Source organism: Lemur catta, chromosome 3 (genome assembly GCF_020740605.2).
Source record: "Lemur catta isolate mLemCat1 chromosome 3, mLemCat1.pri, whole genome shotgun sequence".
Lineage (NCBI taxonomy): Eukaryota > Metazoa > Chordata > Mammalia > Primates > Lemuridae > Lemur > Lemur catta.
Genome location: NC_059130.1, coordinates 101,305,165 through 101,319,159, shown reverse-complemented (window position 1 = coordinate 101,319,159; position 13,995 = coordinate 101,305,165). Strand labels below are relative to the sequence as shown.

At 39.8% G+C, this 13,995-nt stretch overlaps 1 non-coding gene across 1 annotated transcript; it reads right to left on the bottom strand.

The window, feature by feature from the left end:
* Nucleotides 1-8,748: 8,748 nt before the first annotated feature.
* LOC123636102 lies at nucleotides 8,749-8,887 on the bottom strand. The gene has a single exon (XR_006734322.1). It is a non-coding gene; the product is annotated as a U4 spliceosomal RNA (small nuclear RNA).
* Between the last annotated feature and the right edge of the window lie 5,108 nt (nucleotides 8,888-13,995).

The following is a 13,995-nucleotide window of genomic DNA, read 5'->3' as shown; positions in this document are numbered from 1 at the left end:
AGACTCTGTCTCAAAAAAAAAAAAAAAAAAAAGAAATGATGGAACTAACAGACAATAATTCTAAAAACAGCTAATATGACTATGTACATGTATATAAAAGAAAATATGAACATAATCAGGAGAAAATATTAAAATAAAATAAAACTAATGGAATTCTAGAGATAGAATATCTGAAATGAAAATTTTATTTATTGGGGATACCAGAGATTAGACACTACAGAAGAGATCAGTGAACTTGAAGACAGCAAATCATACTGCCATGTCTTCAAGTTCACAGAAGCCCCAAGGAAAACAAAATAAAGAGAAAAATGAACAGAGCTTCAGTGACCTGTGGGACTATGTCAAGCAGTCTAATTTACACGTAATAGGAGTCTAAAAAAAGGAAGAGGGCAGGAAAAATATTTAAAGAAGTAATAGCCAATTTTCAAAAATTTGTTGAAACTAGAATCCACAGATTCAAAAATTTCAACAAATTTGAAGAAGAATAACCCATAGCAAACTGCCCAAGGCACATCATAATCAACATACTGAAAATCAGAGATAAAGGAAAAAGTTTAAAAGCAGCCAGAGAGAAAAGACACATTTTAACAGGAGAACACAAATAAAGATGACAACTTTTTTTTTTTTAAGACAGAGTCTCACTCTGTCACCCTGGCTAGAGTGCAGTGGTATCATCATAGCTCACTGCAACCTCAAACTCCTGGGCTCAAGCGATCCTCCTGCTTCAGCCTCCCAAGTAGCCAGGACTACAGGTGTATGCCGCTGCGCACACCTGGCTGATATTTCAATTTTTTGTAGAGACGGGGTCTTGCTCTTGCTCAGGCTGGTGTCAAACTCCTCAGCACAAGCGATCCTCCCCTCTCGGCCTTCTAGAGTGCTAGGATTACAGGTGTGAACCACCACACCCAGCCCAAGATGACAACTATTAATAATTTCTCATCAGAAATAATATAAGCCAAAACACAATGATATAACATCTTTAAAGTGCTGACAGAAACCCATTAACCTACAATTATGCACATATATAAATATGTGTGTGTTATATATCCAGCCTTCAGAATAAAAGCAAAATAAAGATATTTTTGGACAAACAGAAGCTAAGAAAATTCATCACCAGCAGACCTGCAGTACAAGAAATGTTAAAGAAAGTACTTCAGGCTGAAGTAAAATGATATCAAATGGAAATTCAGGTGCATACAAATGAATGAAGAGTGAACATATGTGTATACACACATATGTATGTACATATATACACATACATATATGTGTATATGTTTGTGTGTATATATATAGTTGTCCCTAACTGTCAAATTAATTTAAAAATATTTGACTGTCTAAGCAAAATAATTTATTTTGGGGAGTGAAAACATAAGTAGAAGTATAACAACAATAACACAAAAGATAGGAAAAGGGAAATTGTAAATACACTATTTTAAGGTTCTTACATTATATGTGAAGTAGTATATATTTGAGGGTAAAGAGTGATAAGTTAAAGATGTATATTGTACAACCTCTATGGAAAATAGTATGGAGATACCACAAAGACCTAAAAGTAGAACTACCATTTGATCCAGCAATCCCACTACTGGGTATTTACCCAAAGGGAAAAAAGACATTCTATTAAAAAAAAACGGGAACCTGAATGTTTATAGCAGCACAATTCACAATTTCAAAGATGTGGAAACAACCCACGTGTCTATCAACACGAGTGGATTAATAAAATGTGGTATATGGGCCAGGCGCAGTGGCTCACGCCTGTAATCCTGGCACTCTGGGAGGCCAAGGCAGGACGACTGCTTGAGCTCAGGAGTTCGAGACCAGCCTGAGCAAGAGCAAGACCCCATTTCTACTAAAAAAAAAATAGAAAGAAATTAGCTGGACAACTAAAAATATATATAGAAAAACTTAGCCGGGCAAGGTGGCGCATGCCTGTAGCCCCAGCTACTCGGGAAGCTGAGGCAGAAGGACTGCTTGAGCCCAGGAGTTTGAGGTTGCTGTGAGCTAGGCTGATGCCACAGCACTCTAGCCTGGGCACAGAGCAAGACACTGTCTCAAAAAAAAATAAATAAATAAAAAATAAAATGTGGTATATGTATACCATGGAGTTGTGTTCAGCCATAAAAAAATGGTGAACTAATACCTCTTGTATGAACCTAGATGGAACTGGGGACCATTCTTCTAAGTGAAGTATCACAAGAATGGAAAGGCAAACACCACATGTACTCACCATTAAATTGGAACTAATGGATCAACACTTATGTGCACATATGGAAATAACATTCATTGGAAAACAGGCAGGAGGGGAGGAGGGATGGGTAAGTTCACACCTAATGGGTACAATGCACTCTATCTGGGTAATGGGCACACTTAAAACTTTGACTCAAACAGTACAAAAGCAATTTATGTAACTAAAACATTTGTACCTCCGTAATATTCTGAAATTTTTTAAAAAGATATATATTGTAGCTCTAGAGCAACCGCTAAGATGATTAAATTGAGAGGAATAACTAGTGAGTGAAGAGACGGGATAAAATTAAATATTGAGCATTTCAATTAATCCAAAGATAACAGGAATTTAAAGGAAAAGTAACAAAGGACAGAATAGAAAAATAACAAGATTTAAATCTAACCATATTGATAATTACATTAAATATATGGTCTACAGTTATACTCTAGTTGAAAAACAGAAATTGTCAGACTTGATTTGAAAAAAAAGCAAAATAACTGTCTGCCATCTATAAGAAGAGCATTTTAAAGATGGTCAAAGTGGCACCCTAGTCTCATAGAGTAAAAAGACTTCGAGGAAGATGACTGAGCAAGCAGCCTGGTTTGCTTGCCACAATTTCGTACGTGCTAAAAATAACACTCAATGGATCAGAGCAAGACAGGAATTTTTTACTCACAGCACAGCAAACAGCAGGACTGTCAGCGTGGTGACACCAGACACCCTGCTGGTGTATCAGGAACATCAGGGTATCACGAATAGAAAACCCTCCTATCCAAGATCGAGCCACCTAATTGCACTCTCGACTCTAATACTCTTCTCTGACTCCAAAACATTGTTCTCTAGACTTTCTTTTCTCCTGTCCCAGAGCCTCTTACTTCTCTGTGTCCTATTGCTTAGTCTCTTTCATGAATTCTTCTTACATTCACCCCTAAATGCCAGTGTCCTGAGAGGTCTCTTCCCACTTTACATATGCTCCCGGGCAATCTCATTCATGCCCACGGCTTCAACTACTACCTATCTGTGCTGGTGATTCCCAAATGTACATTGCAAGCCCAGGAGTCTCACCTGAGCTCCGTGTCAACATATCTGTTTGGGATGCTCTGTTGCACCTCCAGCTCTGCCCTTCAGGATTGGGGCACTCCCTCCCCCAGCTGCCGTGCAGGCTCACAACTGCATCCCTCTCTGGGAGCTGTCCCCAGCCAAAGGGAGCTGCCTCACCCAGGTCTATCCCCACCCCACCAGAGACAGCCCATATCCAGTCACTTATGGATGTAGGAAATAAGACGTGTCAGCCCCCTTATCTCAATCTGGGACAACTCTGAAGGGCCGTCCCAACTCCAGAGCTCTCCATGGATTAGCTGAGACCTCAGTTGTAACCATATCACAGACCGACCTCTCCCCTTGTCCAATCCCACTTCCCTTTGATCCCTTACGTGGGTTATTCCTGAGTGCACGTCCACACAAATCTCCATTTAAAACAATATCCAACTGCCTGCCACTGTATAAATCACACTCTCTCTTGTCTCCAGCCCTCGGCATAGGCCTAGAACTAGTCAATGGCTGTGAAGAATAAGTTAAAAAATTTATGTGACCTACATAAAGTGTCTGGCATATAATTAGAACACACAAAAATGTCAGTTTCTTCTCTTACTCTCAATTTGACCTCCCCACTAGACTTTATTTGAACATCTTGAGGCCAGGGTGACACCTTTTCATCTTTGTATCTCCCTTGTTATTCAGAGATGTACCTGGCACTAAGGAAACAACAAAATCTGTTGCTGAATAAATGAAAAATGGAAGAAGTAACTGATTATCCTAACTGGATTTCATGCCTTTAGTGGCTTTAAAACATACCTGCTGGCCAGGTGCGGTGGCGCACGCCTGTAATCCTAGCACTCTGGGAGGCCGAGGCAGGCAGATTCTTTGAGCTCAGGAGTTCGAGACCAGCCTGAGCAAGAGCGAGACCCTGTCTCTACTGAAAATAGAAAGAAAATTATATGGACAGCTAAAAATATATATAGAAAAATTAGCCGGGCATGGTGGCAGATGCCTGTAATCCCAGCTACTCAGGAGGCTGAGGCAGGAGGATCGCTTGAGCCCAGGAGTTTGAGGTTGCAGTGAGCTAGGCTGATGCCATGGCACTCTAGCCTGGGCAACAGAGTGAGACTCTGTCTCAAAAAAACAAAAAACAAAAAAAACCACACCTGCCAGTTCTTTGACACTCCTCCCATTGAGATGTGGGAGGGTCTATGTCCCCTCCTCTTGAATCTGGTTGAGATTGTAACTGCTTTGACCAAGAGTGTGGAGGAAGTGACAATTCATGACTGAGAAGGTCATACAGCTTCCACCAGGGCCTCCTGGGAGGCTCGCTCTGGGCGAAGCCAGCTGCCAGGTAAGAATTTTGACTACCATGATCCTGTCACACTGAAGACACCATGAGTAGGCACTCCAGTCAACAGACCCGGTTGAGCTGTAAGCCAACAACCAGCAGCTGCCACCCATGCAAATGAGCCATCTTGGAAGTCAAGCCCAGTGAGTTTTCAGATGACTACAGCGTCAGCGGACAACTGACTGCAACTTGACGAGACCGCCAGAAAAATTGGCCAAGCCAAGCCCTTCCTAAATTCCTGACCTACAAAACTGTGATCAAAATACAATGGTTGGGGTAATTTATTACATGGCAACAGTATCCAGAACAATTCCTATCTGAAGTCTACTTTCCAAAACTGGACTAAGAGATTCACTATTGCGATATCTGATAAAGTTCTTCACTGGGTTACCTCATATGCACACTCAGTCATGGAAGATAAAAGGCTATGTACACATGATAAAGAAAATTCTTATTAATATAATTTTCTGAGTGTAGAAATACTGGCCTAGAAATTAGAACATAAATTCTAGCCTCAGTTCTGTCATTTTCATGGCCTTGGTTAATTCACTTTAACTTCCTGAGCCACAGTTCCTTTGTGTAATAATTTTTATCAGGGCGACCACCCAGGGTTATAGTGTAAGGATTAAATAAAATACTATAAACGAAATAAGCTTGTAAACTCTAGAACGTAAAATTGTAGTTTACAAACTTATTTCACCTATCTGATCTTACAATAATAATTCTTACACTATTATCCTGGGTGGTAGCCATGATAAATATATATACAATAAAATTAAGTAATAATTATTAATTATTAGTAAATTTTATGGGATTAGTTAACCTAGAGGATAAAGGGAGAGAAGAACAGTGATCTCTCTGCTACTAAAAGAACTGAGTACCAGGCCCAGGTTATGAAAGAGAAGAAGATACATTCATATATCTCAACATCTTGGTGTTTCAACAGGGAATATAAAGTGGAAGTTGGATTTATAAAAAAAATAAAAAATAAAAATCAGAATGACCTTTGTGGGAAATGAAAATTTGTAAGTAAAGTGAAATGCAAAACTGCCAGGAAAATACGTGCAGAAATGGTCTAGTTCCCAGATGCAGTAAAAGGAAAAGAGTATTCTGTGGAACCAGGACACGAAAGAAAAAAAAAGAGTACTTCGGAGTTAGTTAGTATGATGAAGAAAGCCTACTTCTCAAAGGCAACAAAATATAAGACTTTGTCATTTGCAGTTGTCAGTGTGAACTATTGAAGACATATTTACTTTTCTCCCATAGCTTTAAAGACACAATTCAGGAGGCTGAGGCGGGAGGATTGCTTGAGGCCAGGAGTTGAGACCAAACTGGGCAACACAGTGAGATCCCATCTCTTAAAAAAATTTAAAAATTAGCCAGGCATGATGGTGCACACCTGAAGTCCCAGCTACTTGGGAGGCTGAGGTGGGAGGATTGGTTGAGCCCAGTTCCAGGCTGCACTGAGCTATAATCATGCCACTGTACTCCAGCCTGGGAGACAAAGCAAGACCTCATCTCTAAAAAAATATATACTTTTGTATGAAATACCATTTCTTAAAAGTAAGGAGTATTTTCTTTCACATGAGAAGACCATTACAAATGTTCATTAGGCCAGGTGCGGTGGCTCACGCCTGTAATCCTAGCACTCTGGGAGGCCGAGGCGGGTGGATCACTCGAGGTCAGGAGTTCGAGACCAGCCTGAGCAAGAGCGAGACCCTGTCTCTACTAAAAACAGAAAGAAATTATCTGGCCAACTAAAATATATATAGAAAAAATTAGCCAGGCATGGTGGCGCATGCGTGTAGTCCCAGCTACTCAGGAGGCTGAGGCAAGAGGATCGCTTGAGCCCAGGAATTTGAGGTTGCTGTGAGCTAGGCTGACGCCATGGCACTCACTCTAGCCCGGGCAACAAAGCGAGACTCTGCCTCAAAAAAAAAAAAATGTTCATTAACTGCATAAAGTGTAAGATACCATTACTGTCTTAGGTATAGTGGATCATATACTAAACTTGGAATCATAAATCCTGGATCTGAGTGTCAACTCTGGCATGTACTGGTTCTGAGACTTTGGATAACCCACATTCTCTCAGGCTCAGTCTCCTTGGTGAAGTAGGGATCGATTCATCGTGTGACTCCTTAGAAGTTACTCTATGCCAGGGGCTCCACAATGATACAAAGTCCAATGAGACATGCTCCTTGGCACCCAAAGGCCTAATAGGTGAAACAGCTGTAACCAAGTAAATCCAATAGAGAATGATTGTGTAACGATTCAGAGCACAAAAAAGAAGAATCATTTCCATTTGTGTGTCTGTATGTGTCTGTATGTGTGCACCCCTTGAGAAGGTGGAACTTAGAAAGAACTTCATCAAAAAGTAGAAAATCGAGAGTATTTTAAGAGTTGGTGTTTGCCAGTTTGACAAATGAAGGTCTTTCTTGGAAGCTGAAGCAATGTGTACACAGGCAAAGAGGTAGAAAACCCAAGATATACTTGGGAAAATATAAATAGCTTGGTTTATATGGAGCATAGTTTTAAAGGTATGATAAAAGATGTAACTAAAGAAAAAGCCAGATTTGTGTGACCCGATAAGGAGTCTGAACTTCACTGTACAAGAGAAAGGGATTCTGAGCAGAGGAGAAATGATAAGGCAAGGGTTTTAGGAAACTGTGTAATGAGTGAAAGGTGCAGCTGTGAAGGAGGGTATGGAATCAACCCAAGTGTCCATCCATGGATACGTGGACAAAGAAAATTTGGGCTACATACACAATGGAATACTATTCAGCCTTTAAAAAGAAGGAAATCTTGTCATTTTTGACAACACAGCTAAACCTGGGAGACATCACACGAAGTGAAATAAGCCAGGCACACAAAGACAAATACTGCATGATCTCACTCACATGTGGGGAAAAATGTCAAACTCGCAGAAGCAGATAGTAGAATGGGGGTTACTAGAGGTTGGGGGGTAGGAAGGAGGATGGGGGAGATGAGATGTTGGTCAAAGGTCACAAAATTTCAGTTAGGAGGAATAAGTTCAAGAGATCTATTGTACAACATACCGACTTTAGTTATTATAATAACAATCATCGTATACTTGAAATTCTCTGAGAGTAGATTTTAATAGTTTTCACCACAAATAAATGATAAGTAAAAGTGGTGATACATATGTTAGTTAGCTTGATTTAGCCATTCCATAATATATTCATACTTCAAAACATCATGTTGTATACCATAAATTATACAATTGTTTTTTTTTTTTTTTTTGGAGACATGGTCTCTCTCTCTCTGTTGCCCCAGCTGGAGTGCAGTGGCATCATCATAGCTCACTGCAACCTCAAACTCCTGGGCTCAAGTGATCCTCCTGCCTCAGCCTCCAGAGTAGCTGGGACTACAGGCATACGTCACCAATGCCCAGCTAATTTTTCTATTCTTTGTAGAGACAAGGTCTTGCTCTTGCTCTTTGTTGGTTTCAAATTCCTGGCCTCATGTGATCCTCCCACCTCGGCCTCCCAGAGTGCTAGGATTACAGGCATGAGCCACCATGCTCAGGCAAATATATATAATTTTTATTTGTCAATTAAAAGACAGAGAGAGAAGGAAGGAATACAAGCATAAGGGCCTCGCTAGAGTCCAGTGGGGTATAAGGAGACACTGAATTAGGACTGTGCTGGCAGGTACTAAAAGGGCTAGAATTAAAGACATTTAAGAACTATAATCCACAGTACTAAAAAAGAGAGCAATTGGCTGAGAAAAGGAGAGTAGCTAAAACAATACCATCTCAAGTTCTACCACAAAGGAAAGTTACAAGAAATAAAATATTTGCTTTATTTTATCTTTAAAAAATAGCCTTTTGTGAAATATAAAATAAACGATCTACCAAAACAGTAAAAAAGGAGAAGAGGCAAGAGTACAGATCTATAATACAATCAGATATCAAAGAACCCAAAATTCTAAAATGAGGGGAAGAAAAATATATAACATCTGTTCATCTATTACACGGTCCTGCGTAAGAGAAAACCATGTTGTTACTTTCATTTGTGTTTGTCCGGAAAAGAAAACATTTGCTTTGATCCTCTAATGGCATGATGTCATTATTAGTAATTTCAGTATAAAACTGAATTTTTTTTTAACTCAGTCCCCATAGGGACCATCAAAAATTGCCAGTGCTGACTATATCACAAGTCGTCATGCTGGAGTATTGGGAAAAGTTTTCAATTAGCAATAGTTGCACCTCAGAAACCTCATTGGCTACGATACTGCCACTGCACAAAGCTAAAAGAACTCAAGTATTTTAAATTATCTATAATTTAATGTTTGAAACAAAAAAGAGAAAACCAGGATAAACTAGGTGTGCATTGTAAGGTTCAATCTTAATTTTGTCCAGCAGTTCTTGTGGTAATACCACTGTTTTGTTAAATTCACCATCCAAGGATTTTTCTTTTGTTTTAATATTGGATGAAAAGAAATCCGTGGTTCCAAACCAGCAGGTAGATGGAGAGCCACTCTGTCTGAGACATGAGGGAAAATACTGGGAAATTCTCAGATGCAAGCATAGACCTATAGACCTAGGAATAGAGAATAGACCTGAGGAAGAATGAAAGAAGTTACACGAGTGTTTTTCTGCTGCTCAGTCCAAAGCCCTTTTCTCAGACACAGACGAGCTTCCCTTTTCTTCCTGACGCAAACCTGCTTTCCGACCCACGGTGATGACTACCATTCCCAGGTAGGTGTCTTTCCCTCTCCCTACCACAAGCTCGGGGTAGAACCTTCTCCGGAGTCCCCCTTCCTCACTGTTCTCAAAAACATTCACCAGTCCCTTTTCCTTTTAGGAATTGAGACACATCTCATCACTGTGTGGAAAGAGACAGAATATAGTTTCCAACCATCTCAGCAGAGTTGTCAGACATGCGAGTGAAACAGCCATCTTCGACTTGGAGACAACCGTCTTAGGAAGACTCGACTCTCACCTCCCTCTGCCTGGAACTGCTGAGCCCACCCAACCCTCAAAGCCATAACGATTTGTTGTCTGAAGCCACTGAGTTTAGGGGTGGTTTGTTATGAAGCAATAGATAACTGAACCAGAGGCTGTGCTGAGAATGGACCACAGTGAGGCAAGGTGTAAAACCGGTTGGGAAGCAATTTTAATAAACCAGGTGCTCTCCATACCTCTTGTCAAGGGTTCCCACTGCTCCTCCGATAAAGATCAAAATCTTCCACATGGCCAAGAAGGCCTTTTATGATCTGACCTGTGCCTACTGCTCTAGCCTCTTCCCGCACCACTCCCATAGTCTCTTTTTTAAAAAAACAGCTTTATTGGAATATAATTCACATACCATACAATTCTTCCATTTATACAATTTAATGGTTTTTAGTGTATTCACAGACATGTGCAACCATCACCAGTCAATTTTAGAATATTTACATGACCTCAAAAAGAAATCCTGCGTCTTTTAGCTCTCTCTCTGCTATTCCCCTGCTCCCCAACCCTAAACAGCCACTAACTTACTGTCTCTATAGAGTTCTCTGTTCTGGACATTTCATATGAACAGAATCATACAATACGTGGTGTGACTTCTTTTACTTGGCATGTTTTCAAGGTTCATCCATGTTGTGGCCATCTTATCAGTACTTTATGCCTTGTTACGGGTGAATAATATTCTATTGTACGGATATACAACATTTTGTTTATCCATTCGTCAGTTGATGTTGATGGACATTTGGGTTGTTTTCACCTTTTGGCTATTATGAAGGCTGCTGCTATGAACATCCATATACAGGTTTTTGTGTAAACATGTTTTCATTTCTCTTGGGTATTGGAATTGCTGGGTCATACGGTAACTGTTTAATCATTTGCAGAACTGCCTGTTTTCCAAGGTGGCTGCACCCGTTAACATTCCCACCTGCAGCAGATGAGGGTTCCAATTTCTCCATATCCTTGCCAACATTTGACTTTTTGATTCTAGACTTTCTAGTGGGTGTGGTTTTGATTTGCATTTCCTAATGACTAATAATGTCTAGCATTTTTTCATGTGCTTATTAGCATTTGCATATGTACTTTGGAGAAATATCTATTCAAGTCCTTTGCCTATGTCTTGAGTTAGTTTTTTTATTATTGAGTTTTAAGTATTTACACATTCTCCCTTATTAGCTGCATGATTTGCAAATACTTTCTCTCATTCTGTGGATTGTCTTTTCACTTTTTTGTGTAATTGGCAAAAATTGTATATATTTGTCATATACATGTTTTGAAATGTGTATACCATACATTGTGGAATGGCTGTATTGAGCTCATTAACAAATGCATTACCTCACTTATTTTTTTTCTGTTGAGAACATCTAAAATCTAATCTTGGCAATTTTTAAAAATACATTGTTTCTGGGAGGCCGAGGTGGGTAGATAGTTTGAGCTCAGGAGTTCGAGACTAGCCTGAGCAAGAGCGAGACCTTGTCTCTACCAAAAATAGAAAGAAATTATATGGACAGCTAAAAATATATATAGAAAAAGTTAGCCGGGCATGGTGGCGCATGCCTATAGTCCCAGCTACTAGGGAGGCTGAGGCAGGAGGATTGCTTGAGCCCAGGAGTCTGAGGTTGCTGTGAGCTAGGCTGACGCCACGGCACTCTAGCCTAAGCAACAGAGTGAGACTCTGTCCCAAAAAAAAAAAAAAAAAATACATTGTTACTAACTATAGCCAACATGTTCTACAATATATCCTTGAACTTATTCCTCCTAACTGAAACTTTGTATCTTTGGACCAACATCTTTCCAACCACTTCCCCTTTCAGATTTTTTTTTTTTTTTTTTTTTTTTTTTTGAGACAAGTTCTCAGTCTGTCTCCCAGGCTGAAGTGCAGTGGCACAATCATAGTTCACTGCAACCTCAAACTCCTGGGCTCAAGCCATCCTCCTGCCTCAGGCTCCTGAGTGGCTAGTGACTAGGACTATAGGCATGTGCCACCACCACTGGCTTTTTATTTTTATTTTAAAGACAGGATCTCACTATGTTTCTCAGGCTGGTCTCAAGCTCCTGGCCTCAAGCAATCCTCCCACCTAAGCCTCTCAAAGTGCTAGGATTACAGGCATGAGAGCCACCATTCCTGGCTTCCTTTTCACTTTTCTTAATAGTGTTCTTTGAAGCACATAAATCTATGATTTTGATAAATCCCATTATCTATTTTTGTTGCTGCTTATGGTTTGGCATCATACATAACTATCCTCTACCAATTCAAGGTCATGAAGACTTTCCCATTGTCTTCTAAGTTTTATAGTTTTTGTTCTTATATTTAGGGCTTTGATCCATTTTGAGTTTTTCTATATGGTTGTGAGGTTAAGGGTCTAACTTCATTCTCTTGCACAAGGCTACCCAGTTTCCCAGCACCACTTGTTGAAAAGACTATTCATTTTCCATTCGATGACATTGGTATCCTTGTTGAAAACCAGGTGACCATACACGTGAGGGTTTATTTCTGAACTCTCAGTTTTGTTCCATTAATCTATGTCTATCCTTGCACCAGTACCATAGTTGTTTTGTAGTAAGTGTTGAAATCAGATAGTGTGAGTCCTACTTTGCTCTTCAAGATTTCCAACATTGTTTTGGCTATTCTGAGCCCCTTACATTTTTACATGAAAAAACCAGGGTCTGTCCCTCAGGCTGGAGTGCAAAGGCATGATCATAGCTCACTGCAGCCTCAAATTCCTGGGCTCAAACAATCCTCCTGCCTCAACACCTGGCTAATTTTTGTTTTCATTTTCCTAGACACAGGATCTCACTGTGTTGCCCAGGCCAGTCTCCCTGGGCTCATGTCATCCTTCCACCTCAGTCTCTCAAGTCGCTGGGATTACCAGATGAGTCACACGACATGCCCTATATGCCTATCAATTTCAAGAAATCAGCTAGGATTATATTGAATCTGTAGATTAGTTTGGTGAGTTATTATCATGTTAACAATGTTACTATGGAATATTTCCCCCAATTATTTGTATCTTGTTTCTTTCTAGTCTCTTTCACTCTCAATCTTTCAATTATTTGAACAGTGCTACACGCCCTCCTGCCTCAGGACTGTTTAGAACTACACCTACTTTTAGATGCAAAACATTACATGCCCCTTTCACTAAAATGTGGATTTCATCAAGTTCTAACATCCTTAAGCTTTTTTTCCCCCTACATTATCTCCACAAAGACTTACTTTACAACACCCGAGGAGTTAGGTATTGTATCAAGCACTTTAAAATACCAATTAGTCAACCAACATGACCCTTCTAGCCAGGGATGCTTGTGTATATGCCTGTTTATTGTCTTACTTGTGGTTAAGCAACTTGCCACAAATGGCCTCTCCTGGGGCTTCCATCCCCTTCAGTACTAAGGATCTTTGTTACTAATTATTCCCTATGGACTCTATGATCTAAAAGTTTAAATTTCTCTTCTTTGCTATCAAATGTAAAACCGTCAAATTTTCCAATTACATGGTACACTAAAGGCAATATTCCTTTGTTGCCTTTGAACCTTGCTCACTGATAAAGGCTTGAAAATACCACGTGCTCCTTTTGCACCATCAGGCACTGTGCTAAATGCTTTGCACACATCATTTTTTATCTCAGTGACCCTATGATAAAGGCAGTATGTTATTACAGATGAGCTAACTACAACCTAGACAAGTAACTTGCCAGATAATCCAGTCGGGAAAATTAGAGATACTTTAACACTGGTATTGTGACCACATGTGGCCCTAACCACTGTAACATACTGCAGGATTGCTTTGGCCTCAAGAGATCCACCAAGTGCAGAGTTATAAAGGATTAACAGAATAAACTGAACTGCAACAATGACTCAAAGAACAGATTCTTGATTTGGGGGCAGCTGACCTCTCTGGTTACTTGAAATGTAGACCATGGATAAGCAGTGACTAAGTATGAAAATGCAACATCTTGGTCTCACGTTCCTGGTACTCACTACACACAGCTTTTCAAAAACACATCTCATGGTCCGGTCAAAGTAGAAGTTAAAAACATTTCATGGGATGAGTGAATACTGTGGCTTTCAACCTCTCCTTTGTGGCTATTTTAAGTAATCTTAAACTGTCCCAAATTGCAAGTATTTCCTGCTTAATTAATTATAGTAAGATAATTAGCACTTTCTAAAGTTCCCCAATATTAGGAATGAGGCCCCAAATCAAAGCTCACAGGTAGAAATAGCAACAGAATTACCTTTTAAACATGAATAAGCCTCTGACCTCACCCTGAACAAATACTTAAATGACGGTGAAAGAGTGCTTGCTTTGGCAGCACACAGTAAAATTAGAATACGTTAGTGTAAAAGAGACCTTTAAACTACAGTTTGGCAAGCTTTAATATGACAGCTACAAAAGTAAAGAGAGCAGTTCAT